This window comes from Pleurodeles waltl, chromosome 7, assembly GCF_031143425.1.
Source record: "Pleurodeles waltl isolate 20211129_DDA chromosome 7, aPleWal1.hap1.20221129, whole genome shotgun sequence".
Taxonomy (NCBI): domain Eukaryota; kingdom Metazoa; phylum Chordata; class Amphibia; order Caudata; family Salamandridae; genus Pleurodeles; species Pleurodeles waltl.
In genome coordinates this window covers 1,215,270,420-1,215,288,666 of record NC_090446.1, presented here as the reverse complement: position 1 = coordinate 1,215,288,666, position 18,247 = coordinate 1,215,270,420, and the positions used below count along the sequence as shown (strand labels likewise).

Genomic DNA, 18,247 nt, shown 5'->3' with positions numbered 1-18,247 from the left:
ACAGTGCCCAGCAAAATAAGCAATACATTGTTTAATATATGGAGGGTAGTATGTGGCAGGAGGCAACACCGATTTGAAGGGGGGTGGGGTGCAGTCTGCTGGCCTGTAGAAAAAACCTAATGGGTGTGCCTCAATCCTACATTTAGCACTCAGAGAGTGGTGAAGCCTTTTCAGGATGTTGCATACAACAAATTTGTGCTTACCATTAATAACAATATATTCATTGTTTAGGCTGATAAAGGGTAAAAACAGGACAGGTGATGTCAAATAGCTTTGCTATACAGAGAGGGACTTGGCAGGGGTGTCCATTGTCACTGCTTGTATTTCCCTTGGCTGTGGAGCCCCTTCCTTGCTACTTGCGTGAGCGAGCTGGAATCTGGGGAATTCCAAAACTGGGACATCATCATCTTGTTTCTCTCTACTCGGAGGATGCTCTTATTTATCTTTGTGATGTGCAAGCCACACTCTGGGAACTCATCCAACTTCTGGAGACCTTTGGGGATACCTCTGGTTTACGGGTTAAATGGTACAAATCATGTCTGTTTCCGCTAGGTCAACATTCTCCTGCCAACAGAGGAGTCATGGTTGACTCATCCCCAATGGAATTATGACTCCTTTAAGTACGTAGGAGTCAATATTTACCACACAGCTCCGGATCTTCTGGAAGGTAATTTAGATAGAGCGATCGCAAATATCCGTAGCTCCCTCACTTTTTGGCGGTCCTTGCCACTAGCGCCAGTTGGTCGAGTGGTGATATCTCAGATGTTAATCCTCCCCAGAGTGCTTTACTTTTTCTCGTCTCTACCCGAAGTGGTGTCACAAGCTTTTTTTCGAGTGCTTAGTGGCCTGCTTCTCGAATTGATTTTGAACGCCGAAGGGTGGCCCTGTCCAAGCTTCAGAGACCAATGACGGAGGGTGGACTGGGAGCTCCGAACTATATTATGCGGCGGCTCAATTGCAATGGCCGGTTACCTGGTTATTCTTGAATGGCTGTCCGGAACTGCCCACTATTCAGGTGCGACTAGGGAAAGTTATGGTGTACACTTGGCTGACGTACTTCATTAGTTCCCATAGACCAATGTCACCAACAGATGAGAGTGGCACACACATGCTGGCACCGCTTCATACACCCTAAAGGCCCCCACATCCCCTACTCGCCGGAGATTTCCATTTGGGACATACCTAGGATAAAAGAAACAAAGACACAAGCTATTGATCGCGAAATTGGACTGAGGTGGGGATCACCCGAGTGGGAGACTTATACTCAGAAGGTACACTTATGACATTCCAGGACGTCACCGAAAAATATGCTATTGCTTCTCTGCAATTTCTTACTTACTAAGCACTATTGAAAGCCATGCATGTTTCTTGGGCCACAGTGGAATTGGAACTGCCCACATCATAGGTACTGCACACTATACTTCTGACTAGGGGAGCACGACACGTCATTACCACCCTATATACAGCTCTCCACACACCTGGGCCAGATCTGAGGACGACACATGCTAAGTGGGATGCAGTGCTGCCGCAGCCACTGACTAACATGGATTGGGTTAGATCTCTACATATCCGTGAAGGACATATCCCGAAATGCTAGATTTTGATTCACAAAATTCAGCTATATACAACAGGCCTACCTAGATCCTCATCTCATATGTTTCCCTCATTCACCCCTGGCTCCACACGTTGTACCTGCAGGTTTTTATCAAATGATATGGGAATGTCCAATCTTACAAATCACTTGGTGTAAAGTTACCGAGATAATGACTACACATCCCCTCCCCCTCACACCTACTTCTTGCCTCTTTGGTCTTCACCCCCGGAAAAGGGTAATAAATACCTCCATTGATTCGTGCTATTCAACCGTAAGATAGCCCTGGCATGGAAGTCCCCCACCCTCCGGTGGTTAAAAGACTTGCTAATTTGGGCACCAGCGGAAGCACATCACATCCGTTGGCTAAGGGCATGTTGAATTATCTGTAAAGATAGGGACTGCTGTGAACCTCTGGTACTAAATGTTGAGGCGAAAAATGGCCTACACCCTCCATGAAAGGGAGGACACCCTAGGATGACTACATCACTTCATTCATTATGCACACTGCCTTGGTCCGATCCCCACACTCTTTGGAACCCCTCAGCCCAGACGCATTCCTTCACCTCTGATCGCAGATGACCCCTCCCTCCACAGCACACACAGTTCCATGAACTTTTTGTTTTCCGCATGATGGTTATGTTTACTGTTTGGAAATGATTACTATAAGCTTGTTTCATGAGACAGCCTTTGAAAGAACACCAGTTACATATTGTCTAGTTGCATACAGCTTGGTGCCGCTTGCGGTGACAATGGATTTGTTTATTGAAGTGCTCTTTTGTAAGACCTCAAATATTACTGATAAACTAATAAGTAACATTTAAAAAAAAAAAAAGGTTTGGACTGATTAACCACTCAGGATATTTGCTGCATCATATTTATAGTATCTTACAACTGACCAAAGTCACCCAACCTCCCTTTAAGCTAATGAACCACATTTTTAACTACCTGCTCGTAATTCTGTGAAACATTTGACCTCAGGGGTGTAGGAAAGTCACTCTTTTATGTCTATCTATCAGTGTGCTTTAGAGTGTTTTCACTGGAATCCTGCTAACCAAGACCCCAGTGATCGTGCTCTCTCCCTCCAAATTTAGATGCCTAGGACTTTTTTGCACTCCACAATTGGCATACTGGTGTCCCCTTATAAGTCCCTAGTATATGGTAGTTGGGTACTTAGGGCATTGGTACACCAAGGGTCCCCCATGGGGTGCAGCCTGTATTAGGCCACCCATGGGAGCCCATGCAAACTGTGTCTGCAGGCCTGCCATTGCAGCCTGTGTGAAAAGGTGCACACAACCTTTCACTGATGGTCATTACACCAGGCCACTGTAAGTCACCCCTATGGTAGGCCCTCCTAGCCCAGAGGGCAAGGTGCAGGTTCCTGTTGGTGAGGGCACCCCTGCATGAGCAGAGGTGCCCCTATGAACTCCAGTTCCTATGCACTGGACTTTCTAAGTGCGGGGAGCCATTTTACCCGTGTACTGGCCACAGTGCACTACCTGTGTCCAGCTACATAATGGTAGCTCCAAACCTAGGCATGTTTGGTATCAAACATGTCGGATTCATAACCCAATACTAATGTCAGTATTGGTGGCATGAATCCATGCACTCTGGGGGCTCATTAGAGAACCCACCTGCCCCCAGCCCCCCATTGCTACTACCAGTCTTCCAGGGTTTGCGGGCAGCCCATGCTGCTGCAGCCCCTCACACAGGGTTCGTTCCTCCTGCCCTCCTGCTGCTTGACCAGCTCAAGTAGGGGAAGGCAAAACAAATGATTTCTTGTGGGAGAGGGAATGCAACACCCTGTCCCTGTTCTGGCACCAAACCACCCGAAGGAAAGGCGAGTGGCCAATCCCCTGTCAATCACTACTCCAGAGGTGGTGCCCAGAGCTCCTCCAGGTGACCACTTGATTCTGCCATCTTGAAAACAAGATGGGCAGAGGCCCCAGGGAGCATCTGGTTGGTCAGGACAGGTGACTGACATCAGTGACCCTCTCTGATGGGTGGTCACCCTGCAGAATGACGAAGCCCCCTAGCTGATAAAGACTTGTAGTTGCAGATTCCTTACCTTTGAATTTCCCCAGGGGTCAGACTGGATCCGGAGATTTTTTCTTCGAGCAGTACCCCTGCGAGCCGTTAAGTGGTGTCGGTCGACTCCACGGGCGCCGTGATGACGTTGCGGTCATATATAGGCGCCACCCCTCCGCTCTGATGTCAGTTCTTTTTTTTCCGCTCCAGCCTACGCTCTGATTGGGAGAAGAGCTACCCCAGTCATTTTTTGACTAACTGCAGCATTTTGTCAAATTTGTTTTTGACGAGTTTTGATGCATCGAGGGATGTCCAGTAAGACCGGATTCAAGCCTTGCGACTCCTGTCACCGCATGATGTCGGTAACGGATCCACCTGTTCGAGAGGAAGGTCGCGGAGTCACCACCAGTCTTCTACGTCCAAGTCATCTGGACATTCAGGTAAGAAGAAGAAGTCGAAAAAGGCAGGATGTTCTTCGACTTCGTCCTGTCGCTCGTGACGCGGGAGGAGCGTGGACACTCTAGGCCTCCATCTTCGGCCCTCAGTCTGGGTCTGCTTCGTGCCTCCCCGAATGTCTGGGAGCCGGGGCTACCCCTGCCCAACTAAACGAGTTCTGTGAGGCCATGCACTTCATATTTGATCAGCCCGACACATCCTCTGCGCCTTCGGGCCCAGGGGAGTCGGTGAGGGCTCCCTCGGGTTTAAAGTCAGCGACTTCGGTCCCGACTCCGGAGGGCACCTCAGGATCCGCTTCCAGATCCGTCCCAACACCAGTCGTACCAACGCGACCTTCCCCGGCGTCGGGTCAGACGTCGACACAATTGACGTTGATCCTATACTAATTCCAGATGAGCCGGAATGACGTCACTCGATGCCGATAGTGTTTTCCATGGGCTCTGCTGTGCCCAGGGTTGATCCTGAACCCCATTACTATGGTTATGGATATGGGGATAGTGTAGAGGGGTCGCTAGACCCTTTAGAAGTCCAGCTTCAACCTGAACTGGACTGGGTGCAGGATTTTGATGATGCCAGAGGGTTGGACAGCTCCCCTGATACGGGCATGTTCTTTCCCCATACCTGTCTTATTCTATGGTGGTGAGAAGGAGGCCGAGGCCTAACCTCCTGACCCAAGTGCTTTAGCCTGGGGCCTCTGTAGAAAAATGCCACTGTTAGCATGGTTACCCCCCACATTTTGCCTAGTGTTGATGCCAACTTTGATTGAAAGTGTGCTTGGACCCTGCTAACCAGGCCCCAGCACCCTAAAACTGTACCTTTGTTCCCACAATTGGCACAGCCCTGGAACACAGTTAAGTCCCTTGTAAAAGGTACCCATGATACCAATGGCACTGTGGCCAGGGAAGGTCTCTAAGGGCTCCATCACGTATTATGCCACCCTGGGGGCCCCTCACTCATCACATGCACACTGCCTTGCAGCTTGTGTGTGCTGGTGGGGAGAAAAAGGCTAAGTCAACATGGCACTCCTCTCAGGGTGCCATGCCCACAAAACACTACATTACATAGATAAGTCACGCCTCTAGCAGCCCTTACAGCCCTAAGGCAGGTTGCACTATACTAAAGTTGAGGGCATAGCTGCATGACCAACATGCCCCTACAATGTCTAAGTCCATTCTTAGACTCTGTAAGTGCAGTGTAGGCATATAAAGTATATGGTCTGGGAGTTTGTCATTACAAACTCCACATTACCATAATGGCTTCAGTGAATACTGGGAAGTTTGGTATCAAACTTCTCAACACAATAAACCCACACTGGTGCCAGTGTGGGATTTATTGAAAAGTGCACACAGGGGGCATCTTAGAGATGCCCCCTGTATGTTAGCCCAACTGCTAGTGTAAGACTGACCCGTCTGTGCCAGCCTGCCACTTTCAGAAGAGTTTCTGACACATGGGGTGAGTGCCTTTGTGCACTCTGTGGTCAGAAACAAAGCCTGTCCTGGATGGCGGTGCTTCACACCTCCCCCTGCAGGAGCTGTAATACCTGGAAGTGAGCCTCAAAGGCTCAGGCCTTGTGTTACAGTGCCCTCTGGACATGCCTCCACTTTTGGCAGCAAGTCCAGAGGGATAATTAGGAAAAACAAGGGGGGAGTCACCCCCTCAGGTGTCCTGAGCTGAAGTGACCCCCTCATTGAGAAATCCTTCATCTTGCTTTGGAGGATTAGGACCAATAGGTATAGGAATGTGCCGCCCTCCCCAAAGGGGTGGGCACAAGGGAGGGTGTAGCCAATCTCAGGGACAGTAGCCAATGGCTACTGCCCCCAGACCCTAACACGCCCCTAAATTTAGAATTAAAGGGCTCCCTGAACCAATCTAGTCAGATTGCTGATGAACTCAAGAAACAAAGGACTGCTGAGCTGAAAACCCTGCAGTGAAGAAAAGGAGACAACAACTGACTCGGCCCTTAGCCTTACCGGCCTGTCTCCTGCTTCAAAAACACTGCACAAGAAAAGCGCCCGGTTCTACAGGACCAGCACCCCCTGAAAAGCCTCCAAGGGACTGCCTGCATCACCGAGGACCAAGAAACTCCCTTGGACAGCAGACCTGTACAAGAAGACAAGGAAACTCCTTCCAAGGGACTCTCACCTCACTCCAGAAGCATGAGTCCAAAACCACTCTACACCTGACTCCCACGGCCCGTGTCCATGTGGCCCAACTATCCAGAGAGGATCCCCAGGCGATTCCGACCAAGTGTCCACCCTGGGCTGACCTCTCCACGACGACACCTGCAGAGGGAATACTGAGGACGAAGATCTCTGACGCCTGGAGAAGCACTGCACCCGCAACCCCCAGACTCGAGAGAAACCGACCACCATTGCAGGCCCTCCTCCCTGTCCAGTCAGTGGCTTGCCCGATAAGCCCCCCTGTGCCTTGCCTGCAACACCTAAGTGACCCCCAGGGTCCACCGATTGAGTTCCATTGGGAACCTGACGCCCTGTTTGCACCCGACCGCCCCAGTGCCGCTGAGGGTGAGTGTTTGGTGCCTACTTGGGGCCCCCCTAGTGCTCCTCCAAACCCCCCGGTCTACCCTTTGGCACCCGGGTACTTATCTTAAGGCAGACTGGAACAAAGTACCCCTTGTCTCCATAGGGGTCCATGTTATTTTGGCTCCTGTTTGACCTCTGCCCCTAACTGGCCCTGTGTTGCTGGTGCTGGGTTTTTGGGGTTATCTTGAATCCCCAACAGTGGGCCACATATGCCGCAGAGACTGAACCTGTAAGTCGATTACTTAACTTCAAAACTGTACTGTATTTTCTTCCCCCAGGAATAGTTGAAAATTGCACTGTGTCCACTTTTAAAATAGCCTTTTGCCATTTTAAGAAAAACTGTGTACATTGTTGATTCCATTCAAAGTCCTGATTATAACTATGCAAAGTACCTTTCATTGAATGTACTTGCCTCCTAAATGAATCTTATGGTTCTAGGAATAAATTAAGAAAGAATATTGTTCTATATAAAAATCCTATTGGTCTGGAGTTAAGCAATGAGTGTGTGTTTCCCTTATTGTCTGTGTGTGTACAACAAATATTTAACACTACCTTCTGATAAGCCTAACTGCTCGAACACACTACCACACATAGAGCATTAAGACTATCTATTATTGCCTCTGTCAAACCTCTGGGGAACCCCTGGACTCTGAGCACACTATGGCCCTCATTATGAACTCTGCGAGAGCGCAGAGTTCTGCGCTAGCGGTCTAAACACAGACCACCCCCGCCGGCCCAATAAACAACATTCCGCTGGGCCAGTGGGTGGAAGCAGTGTTTCCGCCAGCCGGCTCAGCGGAATGCTGGGCCTGGACATTGCCGACGGCTCCAACAATGTAGCAGTGCAGCAGGTGCAGCAGCACCCACCGCGCATATCACTGCCCGTAAATCAGGCAGTGACTTGCGCGACGGGGCTGTGCACGGGGGCCCCTGGGCACCCATTCTACTAGCCTCTCTGCCAGGGAAAGGCTGGGGGAACACAGGTTCTTTATCCGGCGGGAAGCGCTGCTTGCAGAGGTGCCCTCTCGGATAAGGAACTCCGCCATCGTCAGGCTGCCTGGCGCCAGTAGCCTGGCGTGGTGGAGTTCCGCCTGTGGCGTTCTCCATATGAACATTATATGGCGGTCCGGACCGCCACCGCCTGTGTTCATAATCACCGCCTATATCTCACTTTAATATAGTATATACAGGCACAGCGGTGGGATCTACAACTTTACATTTGCTGGACTTCTCAGCCAATACCTGATCATACGACTAAATTCCCAAATTGCCTTAAGGAAACTGATTCTTTGAATTTTACTATTTTTTCAAAAAATTTTAAAGTCGTGCTGGGGCCTTGGTTAAGTCCCCTTAGCATATTTTCTTTACGTTTAAAGGTTTTGTAAAAGTTTGGATTTATTTACTAGAAGTAGTTTTTACTCTCTAAAAAGTAATCCCAACTTTAGTAGCATAGCATAGTGAGTAACTCACAGGAAATAGTGATGGAACTCAACCTCACTCGTTACCTCCATCTAGGGTTGGCAGAGTTAAGGACCCTCTGTAAGCTAAGAAAAAATAGAACTGGTTCCAACCCTACCAAGGTCAAGCTCCAGGAGCTCTTGGCAGAGTACCCCAGGGACCACTCTACTGAGGAGTAAGAACTCCACTCAGAAGGGGAAGATGTTAGAGATGAGGTGGATGATCTCCCCCCTCCTCACCTAACCAGGGAGACAATGGTCCCCAGATCTCTGTCTCCATGAGTAGTACTCACTGGATCTGGATCGTCCACAGGGAAGTCCAGTTCCTCTGGGAACATTGAGGGCATCCTCAATAAAGAGGACATCCTTTTATCAAGGATGGCCATGGGGTTAGCTTAGGAGAAACAACTCCTAGCTATAGAAAGGGAGAGAACAGAAATGGGTCTAGGACCCATAAATGGTGGCAGCAACATAAATAGGGTCAGAGAGAATACTGATATCCTAAACATCCCCAAAGGGATAGTCTCAAAATATGAAGAGGGTGGTGATACCACCAAATGGTTCCCAGCTTATGAGAGGGCTTGTCCAACCAGAAAAGTAAACAGATCTCACTGGGGTGCTCTCCTTTGGGAAATGTTCATTGGAAAATGTAGGGATAGACTCCTCACACTCTCTGGTAAAGATGCTGAATCCTATGACCTCATGAAGGCTACCCTGATTGATTGATTTGGATTCACTAATGATGAGTCTACAGGATTAGGTTAATGGGGGCTCACAAAACCTCGAGCCAGACCTGGGTTGATTTTGTTGACTACTCAGTAAAGACACTAGATGGTTGGATAACTGGCAGTGGGGTGCATGACTATGATGGGCTTTATAATTTGTTTATGAAGGAACACCTGTTAAGTAACTGCTTTAATGATAAGTTGCATCAAAGACTTCCACAGGTGGTGACCAAAAGAAAGGGGTCACAAAGCCTCCACAGGGGAAGGGTGGTGAGACATCCAAGGACAAAATTAAAGAGTCTTCTCAATGGCCCCAAAAACCTGCTCGTGAGGGTCGGCCCGAGCCTTTTCACAGTCCACAAATGGGTACAAGGGTAAAAACTTTGATATCCAAGAAGGTCTGGTTTCACAACTGTGAACAGCATGGACACCACATTGGACACAAGGCCTGTCCCAAGAAATGTCCCACTAACACTACTACAGTTAGTACTGGAATAGCCAGTCACCAGGTGGGATCAACAGTGTGCTCACAGCACATCAGGGTTCACACTGAAACTACTTTAGTCTCTGAGGGTGGGGTGGATATAGCCACACTAGTTTCCTGGTTGCCTAACATGCAAAAATGCAGGCAGCAGCTCTTGATAAATGGGACAAAAGTAGAAACTCTGAGGGATACAGGTGCCAGTATCACCATGGTGACAAAGAAACGGGTTTCCCCAGGACAGTATTTGGCTGGAAGAACATATCCATTTACAAGTGATGATAATGAAACTAATGTCCATTCCGTGGCTATGATGACTTTAGAATGGGGAGGGGTTACTGGCCTGGATTCTGCAATCCAAGCAAAATGTTTGCTAGGGAATGATTTGAAGTCTTCAGCATGGGCTGAGGTAGAACTCAAAAGCCATGCTGGGTATTCCTGAACTGGTGTGTGTAAAAACTAGAGCATAGAGCAGAGCACAGGGTGATAAAGAAGTATTGAAGCCTGGTATAATGGCCCAAACTTCCAAGAGAAAAGGTAAGAGGACTGGGGGACCAGCCCCTGAACAGCACATGAAGCAAGACCTCTCTTCCCAGAAAGATGTCTTATCCCCTGAGGGAACTGAGTCCATGGAGCTGGAGCCTTACCAGGTAGAACTCTTGGGCCCAGGGGGACCCTCAAGGGAACAGTTGTGCCAGGGACAAAAGACTTGTCCCACTCTTGAAGGCCTGAGACAGCAAGCTGCTGAACAAGAAAAGGGAGATGTCAGTGGCTCCCACATGGTCTTTTGGGAGGATGGACTCCTTTTCACTGAGGCAAGAGATCCCAAACCTGGTGCCACTAGGAGAGTGGTAGTGCCTCAGGAGTTTATCCTCACATTTGGCCCATGACATCCCCTTAGCTGGGCATTTGGGACAGACCATGACATGGGACAAATTAGTGAGCCATTTTTATTGGCCCAACATGTCCCAGAAGTAGGGGAGATTTTCAGCTCCTGTGTCACCTGTCAAGCCAGTGGTAAGACAGGTGGCCATCCAAAGGCCCCCCTCATTCCACTTCCAGTGGTGGGGGTCTCCTTTGAAAGGGTTGGTGTGGACATTGTGGGTCCACTTGAACCTCCCACGGCCTCAGGGAACCAGTAAATACTGGCAGTAGTGGATCATGTTATCAGATACCCTGAAGCAATTCCCCTTACGTCGACTACTGCCCCTGCAGTAGCCAAAGCCCTAATTGGTATTTTTACCAGAGTAGGTTTCCCTCAGGAGGTGGTTTCTGACAGAGGTACAAACTTCATGTCAGTTTACCTGAAACACATGTGGAATGAGAGTGGGGTGACTTATAAGTTTACCACACCTTATCATCCACAAACCAATGGTCTTGTTGAAAGGTTTTACAAGACATTGAAGGGCATGATCATGGGGCTTCCTGAAAAACTCAAAAGGAAATGGAATGTCCTCCTGCCATGCTTGCTTTTCGCCTACAGAGAGTTGCCACAGATGGGAGTAGGGGGTTTCCCCCTTTGAGCTTCTGTTTGACCATCCTGTAAGGGGACCACTAGCACTTGTAAAAGAAGGCTAGGAGAGACCTCTCCATGAGCCTAAAGAAGATGTGGTGGACTATGTGCTTGGCCTCCGCTCTAGGATGGCTGAGTATATGGAAATGGCATACAAAAATCTTGAGGCCAGCCAACAACTCCAGAAATTGTGGTATGACCAAAAGGCTGCAATGGTTGAATTCCAGCCAGGGCAGAAAGTCTGGGTTTTTGGAACCTGTGGCTCCCAGGGCACTTCAGGACAGATGGAGTAGCCCTTACCCAGTCGCTGAGAAAGAGTCAGGTCACTTACTTAGTGGACCTGGGTACTAGCAGGACACCCAAAAGGGTGATCCATGTAAATCGCCTGAAACTCTATAATGATAGGGCAGATATAACCATGCTGATGGTTACTGCTGAGGATCAGGAAGCAGAGAATGAACCTCTGTCTGACCTCCTCTCAACTGACCCTAACGATTGATCAGTAGATGGAGTTGTCTATTCAGACACTCTCTCTGCCTAACAGCAAACGGACTGCAGGCAAATCCTACAGCAGTATGCTGAGCTCTTTACTTTGACCCCTGGTCAGGCACACATGTGTACCCATGATGTGGACAGAGAAGACAGCTTGCCTGTCAAAAGCAAAATATACAGACAGTCTGACCAAGTCAAAGAGAGCATCAAGGTGGAAGTCCACAAGATGCTGGATTTAGGGGTAATAGAGCACTCTTGCAGTCCCTGGGCTAGCCCAGTGGTCTTGATCCCCAAACCTCATACCAAAGGTGGAAAGAGAGAAATTAGGTTCTGTGTGTTCTACAGAGGACTCAGCTCTGTCACCAAGATAGATGCTCACACCACACCCGGAGCTGATTAATTGATTGACAAGTTAGGTGCAGCCAAATTTCTGACTACCTTTGACTGAACTGCAGGGTGTACTGGCAAATTAGGATGGAACCTGGAGCCAAAGAGAAAACAGCATTCTCCGCACCTGATAGGCATTATCAGTTCACTGGAATGCCCTTTGGCTGCCACCTTCCAAAGGTTGGTGAATCAAGTTCTTGCTGGTTTGGAGTCCTTTAGTGCAGCATATCTAGATGATATTGCCGTCTTTAGTTCCAGCTGGCAGGATCACTTGGTCCACCTGGGGAAGGTTTTGCATGCCAGTTAGGGCAGGGCACAGTTGCATACTTGGGCCACCTTGTGGGTGCAACCTTTACAACCCAAGATCCAAACAATTCTGGGCAGGGAAGCTCCAGAAACCCAGACTCAAGTCAGGGCATTCCTTGGCTTGACTGGGTACTACAGGAGGTTTGTGAAGGGATATGGGCCCACTATGACTCCCCTCACTAAATTGACCTCTGAGAAGATGCCAAAGAAGGTAAACTGGATCCTTGACTGTTAAAAGGCCTCTGACACCCTCAAAGAATCAATGTGTTCAGCACCAGTTTTAAAAGCTCCAGATTATTCTTAGCAATTCATTGTGCAGACAGATGCCTCTGAACATGGGATGTGAGCAGTCCTGTCCCAAACCAATGATGATGGCCTTGACCAGCCTGTTGCTTTCATTAGCAGGAGGTTACTCCACAGGGAGCAGTGTTGGAGTGCCATTGAGAGGAAGGCCTTTGCTGTGGTTTGGTCACTGAAAAAACTGAGACCATACTTGTTTGGTACTCACTTTGTTGTTCAAACTGACCACAGACCTCTCAGATGGCTTATGCAAATGAAAGTTGAGAACACTAAACTTTTGAGGTGGTCTATATCCCTACAGGGAATGGACTTTGTTGTGGAACACAGGCCTGGGACTGTCCATGCTAATGCAGATGGCCTTTCCAGGTTCTTTCACTTAGAAAATGAAGACTCTCTTGGGAAAGGTTAGTCTCACCCTCTTTCGTTTTGGAGGTGGGGGGCTTGTGTAGGAAAATGCCACTGTTTGCATAGTTATCCCCCCCCCCCATTTACTGCCTAGTGTTGATGACAACTTTGATTGAAAGTGTGCTGGGACCCTGCTAACCAGGCCCCAGCACCATTGTTCTTTCCCTAAAACTACATTTGTTCCCACAATTGGCACATCCCTGGCTCACAGTTAAGTCCCTGGTAAAAGGTACCCATGGTACCAAGGGCCCTGTGGCCAGGGAAGGTCTCAGGGCTGCAGCATGTATTATGCCACCCTGAGGGGCCCTCACTTAGCACATGCACACTGCCTTGCAGCTTGTGTGTGCTGGTGGGTAGAAAATGACTAAGTTCAGGCAAGACAGGGCCCGAGTAATCTTGGTAGCTCCGGACTGGGCACAAAAAGTCTGGTATCCCGAGCTCTTGAGCATGGCCTACGATCCTCCAATCAGACTGCCCCTTCAGGAGGATCTTCTGTCGCAGCAACAGTGGTCGGTTATCCACCCAAACCTGTCCAGTCTCTGCCCCATTGCGTGGAGATTGAGCGGGGACAGTTCACAGCTTTTGACCTTCCAACCGAAGTCTGTAATGTCATCTTAGCAGCCAGTCGTCCCTCCACCGAAACGGTATATGCCTGTCATTGGAAGAAATTTGTGGCATAGTGTATCAACAAATCTATTGATCCGCTCTATGCACCTCACTCAGAGGTTCTCCTCTTTATTCTCTTTCTTGCCTAGCAGGGCTGTACTCTAGGCACCCTCAAGGGATATTTGTCTGCCTTTTTACGGCTACCAGACCAACCATCTCTTTTCAAATCTCCCATTTATGGGAGGTTTCTTAAAGGCCTCACTCATATGTTCCCTCCCGTTCCATTCATCATGCCCCAGTGGCATTTAAACTTGGTCCTCACATACCTCATAGTCACCCCTTTCGAGCTGCCCCAAAAGTGCCCTTTACAGCTCTTAACACTTGAAACATCTTTCTTGGTTGCCATCACATCTGCTCGCAGAGTAAGTGAGCTTCAGGCTCTTTCTTGGAAGCCACCATTCCTAGCTGTGCATCCTGACAAAGTGCTGCTTCGTACCAGGGCTTCCTTTCTTCCCAAAGTGGTAACGCCTTTTCATGTAGGCCTGTCTATCACCTTGCCTACTTTTACACACCCCCACATCTCTCATATGAGGAGGAGAGACTCCACCGTCTTGATCCAAAAGGGGAATTGGTGTTCTATCTAGATCGTACCAAAGATTTCTGGTTGGACGATCGGCTCTTTGTGGGATATGTGGGGGCGAAGAAAGGGAATGCGGTGCAGAAGAGGACCATCTCACGATAGGTAGTCCTGTGCATCAAGATGTGCTACGCTTTGGTGAAAAAGCAACCCCTTGAGGGTTTGCGCGCTCATTCTACCAGAACAACTGCTGCTACCATAGTGTTAACATGTGGAGTTCCAGTCCTGGATATCTGTCAGGCCATAATGTAGGCGTCCTTACATACGTTCACCAAGCACTACTGCCTGGACAGTCAGGTCAGCAGCAACAGCTATTTTGGCCCTTCTGTCCCCCAGGATGTTTTGGTGTGTTCTTTGTTCGCAGCCCACCACCGGGGATTGTATTGCTCGGGTATCTATTCAAAGATAAGGAATCTTCAACTAGAAGTCTCTATCAGATGTACAAGTTACTTACCTTCAGTAATGATATATCTGGTAGAGACATATTCTAGTTGCAGGTTCCTTACCTCCCCGAACTGCGAACTGAATTCTAGGGACAGGTACTTCCCTCTAAGGGCCCTAGTTTTGGCGCATGATTCTCAGTGTGATTCATGGCTCTGCGCTACTGGTGTGGAAAGTCGTGAAAAGAAACTGACGTCAGCGCGCCAGGGTGGCGCCTATATACGACTGCGACATCATCACGGCAACCACGACTCCCACGGAGTTGACCGACGCCACCTAATGGCGCACAGGGTTATTGCTCGAAGAAAAAATCTCCGGATACAGTCTGACGCCTGGGGAAATTCAAAGAAAAGGAATCCGCAACTAGAAAATGGGGGTCATTATGACCCCGGCAGTCTGCAGAAGTATGGAGGAAAGTACTGCCAACAGGCTGGCGGTACATTCCTCCGTATTATGACCGTGGCGGTTTGGTTTCAGCCAAACCGCCAGTGTACCACACCGACAGCCATGGCGGTAACGGCTGCCTGGCTGGAGACGTCAGACTCCAGCCCGGCAGCCATCACTTGGCCACCTGCGGGATTATGACCCTGCCTACCGCCATGGTTTTCGTGGCTTCTTTACTGCACGAAAACCATGGCGGTAGACTCTATCAGTGACAGGTAATCCCTTCCCTGTCACTGATAGGGGTCTTCCCCACCCCTCTCCCCCTCCACAGGTTCTCCCCTTCCTCTCCCTCTCCAGACCCCCCTTTCATACACGCCTCTCCCTTTTCACCCACACACAGGTATACACACACCCATTGCCACATTCATCCACGCATGCATGCATCCATTCACACACACATCCGCACACACTTACATACATACACACACGCTCACATTCACACCCCCAAACATGCACACACATACAAAACGCACCACTCAGAGACATACACACACACACCCACACAACACCCCCTCCCCTGTTGGAGCACTCGACTTACCTGTAATCAGGTGGCCCTCCGGCAGGAGACGGGACGGAGTGCTGCTGCCAGCAGAACAGCACCAGGCCGTATTATTCTCATAATACGGCTAGCGGCGGTCTACCGATGTGGCGCTGCTGCTGGCAGCAGCACCACTTTACCGCCATCCGCCAGCATGGCCACAGCTGGATTTCCACCATCCTTCTGGCGGAACTCCGGCTGTTGTCATAATCCGGCGACGGTCTTTTGGCAGCATCGCCGCGGCGGTAGGCGGTTTTTACCACCGGAGTCATAATGACCCCTATGTCTCTACCAGATATATTGTTACCGAAGGTAAATAACTTGCACGTTAGGGTTATTTAGGGACTCCCTTGTGGGTGGGTGTAAGGAAATGCCTCCTTGGCATGGTTACCCCCTGACTTTTTGCCTTTTGCTGATGCCAGTTATGATTGAAAGTGTGCTGGGACCTTGCTAACCAGACCCCAGCACCAGTGTTTTTTCCCTAAACTGTACCTTTTCTTCCACAATTGGCACAGCCCTGGCACTCAGATAAGTCCCTTGTACATGGTACCCCTGGTACCAAGGGCCCTGATGCCAGGGAAGGTCTCTAAGGGCTGCAGCATGTCTTATGCCACCCTGGGTACTCCTCACTCAGCACATGCACACTGCCTCACAGCTTGTGTGTGCTGGTGGGGAGAAAATGCCTAAGTCGACATGACACTCCCCTCAGAGTGCCATGCCAACCTCACACTACCTGTGCATAGGTAAGTCACCCCTCTAGCAGGCCTTACAGCCCTAAGGCAGGGTGCACTATAGCAGAGGTGAGGGCATATGTGCATGAGTACTATGCCCCTACAGTGTCTAAGCAAAACCTTAGACATTGTAAGTGCAGGGTAGCCATAAAGAGTATATGGTCTGGGAGTTTGTCAAACACGAACTCCACAATTCCATAATGGCTGCACTGAAATCTGGGAAGTTTGGTATCAAACTTCTCAGCACAATAAATGCACACTGATGCCAGTGTGGAATTTATTGTAAAATACACCCAGAGGGCATCTTCGAGATGCCTCACGAATACCAGTCCGACTCCTTGTACTTGGCTGACCAGTTCCTGCCAGCCTGCCACAAACAGACGAGTTAATGGCCACATGGCGAGAGTGCCTTTGTCACTCTGTGTCCAGGAACAAAGCCTGTACTGGGTGGAGGTGCTTCTCACCTCCCCCTGCAGGAACTGTAACACCTGGTGGTGAGCCTCAAAGGCTCATGCCTTTTGTTACAGCACCCCAGGGCATCCCAGCTAGTGGAGATGCCCGCCCCTCCGGCCACTGCCCCCACTTTTGGCGGCGAGGCTGGAGGAGATAATGAGAAAAATAAGGAGGAGTCAACCACCAGTCAGGACAGCCCCTAAGGTGTCCTGAGCTGAGGTGACCCCTCCCTTTAGAAATCCTCCATCTTGAGATTGGAGGATTCCCCCAATAGGATTAGGGATGTGCCCACCTCCCCTCAGAGACGAGGCACAAAGAGGGTGTAGCCGTCCTCCAGGACAGTGGCCATTGGCTACTGCCCCCCAGACCTAAATACACCCCTAAATTTAGTATTAAGGGGCACCCCTGAACCCAGGAAATCAGATTCTCACAACCTGAAACAAGAAGGAGGACTGCTGACCTGAAAGCCCTGCAGAGACGACGGAGATGACAACTGCTTTGGCCCCAGCCTTACCGGCCTGTCTCCTGTCTCGAAGAAAAATGCAACAGCGATGCATCCAACAGGGACCAGCGACCTCTGAAGCCTCAGAGGACTGCCCTGAACCAAAGGACCAAGAAACTCCCTAGAACAGCGGCTCTTTTCAAATCCAACAACAACTTTGCAACTTTCTTGCAACTTTCAAAGTCTTCACTCTTCCCGCCGGAAGCGTGAGACTTCACCCGATGCCCCCGGCTCGAGCTCCAGAGAACCAGCCCCACAGGGAGGACTCCCAGGCAACTGTGACCTCGTGAGCAGCCCGAGACGACCCCCCCTGGGCCCCTACTGCGACGCATGCAGAGAGAATCCAGAGGCTCCCCCTGACTGCGACTGCCTGTAACAAGGAACCCGACGCCGAACTTCAGTGCAGGAGTGACCACCAGGTGACCCTCTGCCTAGCCCAGTTAATGTTTAAAAATAAAGTTGGGATTAAGTTTTAAGAATCTCAAAACTACTTCTAGAACTTAAATCCAAACTTTTAAACTCTAAAAGAAATGCTAACAGGGACTTACACAAGGCCCTAGCAGGACTTTAAAAATTTTAGAAAAATTGTTCAAATTGCAAAAATCAGTTTCTAATGAAATTTTTTGGAATTTAGTCATGTGATCAGGTATTGGCTGATTAGTCCAGCAAATGCAAAGTCTTAGATCCCACCGCTGATCCACCAATGTAGGAAGTTGGCTCTGGATATACTATCTCAAAGTGAGAGATAGTGTGCACAGAGTCCAAGGGTTCCCCTTAGAGGAAAGATAGTGGCAAAATTAGATAATTCTAATGCTCTATTTTGTGGTAGTGTGGTCGAGCAGTAGGCTTATCAGAGGGTTTTGTTAAGCATTTGTTGTACACATCCAGACAATAAATGAGGAACACACACTCAAAGACTTAACTCCAGGCTTAACTTTTGGGTTTTGTTCGAAAGGGCTATTCCCTCCCCTTCGAAACTGCCCCACCAGCCATGCTTTCATCAGTCAGCCATCTACCGGAGAATCATTTGGCACTTCTCCTCCAGGAAGTTGCAGCTCTCTTGGCCAAGGGGGCCATAGTGAAAGGTCCCTGTGCCAGAAGTAGGTCGTGGTTTTTTCCCCCGCTACTTTGTGATGCCAAAAAAGGACAAGGGCTTGCGTCCTATCCTAATCCTTTGGGACCTCAATTACTTCCTCAAGAAGGAGAAATTC

At 49.4% G+C, this 18,247-nt stretch overlaps 1 protein-coding gene across 1 annotated transcript in view; it reads left to right on the top strand.

Annotated features, from left to right (window-relative positions):
• TBCD (tubulin folding cofactor D) overlaps positions 1–18,247 on the top strand; it is a 1,666,801-nt gene that overhangs the window by 912,118 nt on the left and 736,436 nt on the right. The window lies entirely within an intron of this gene.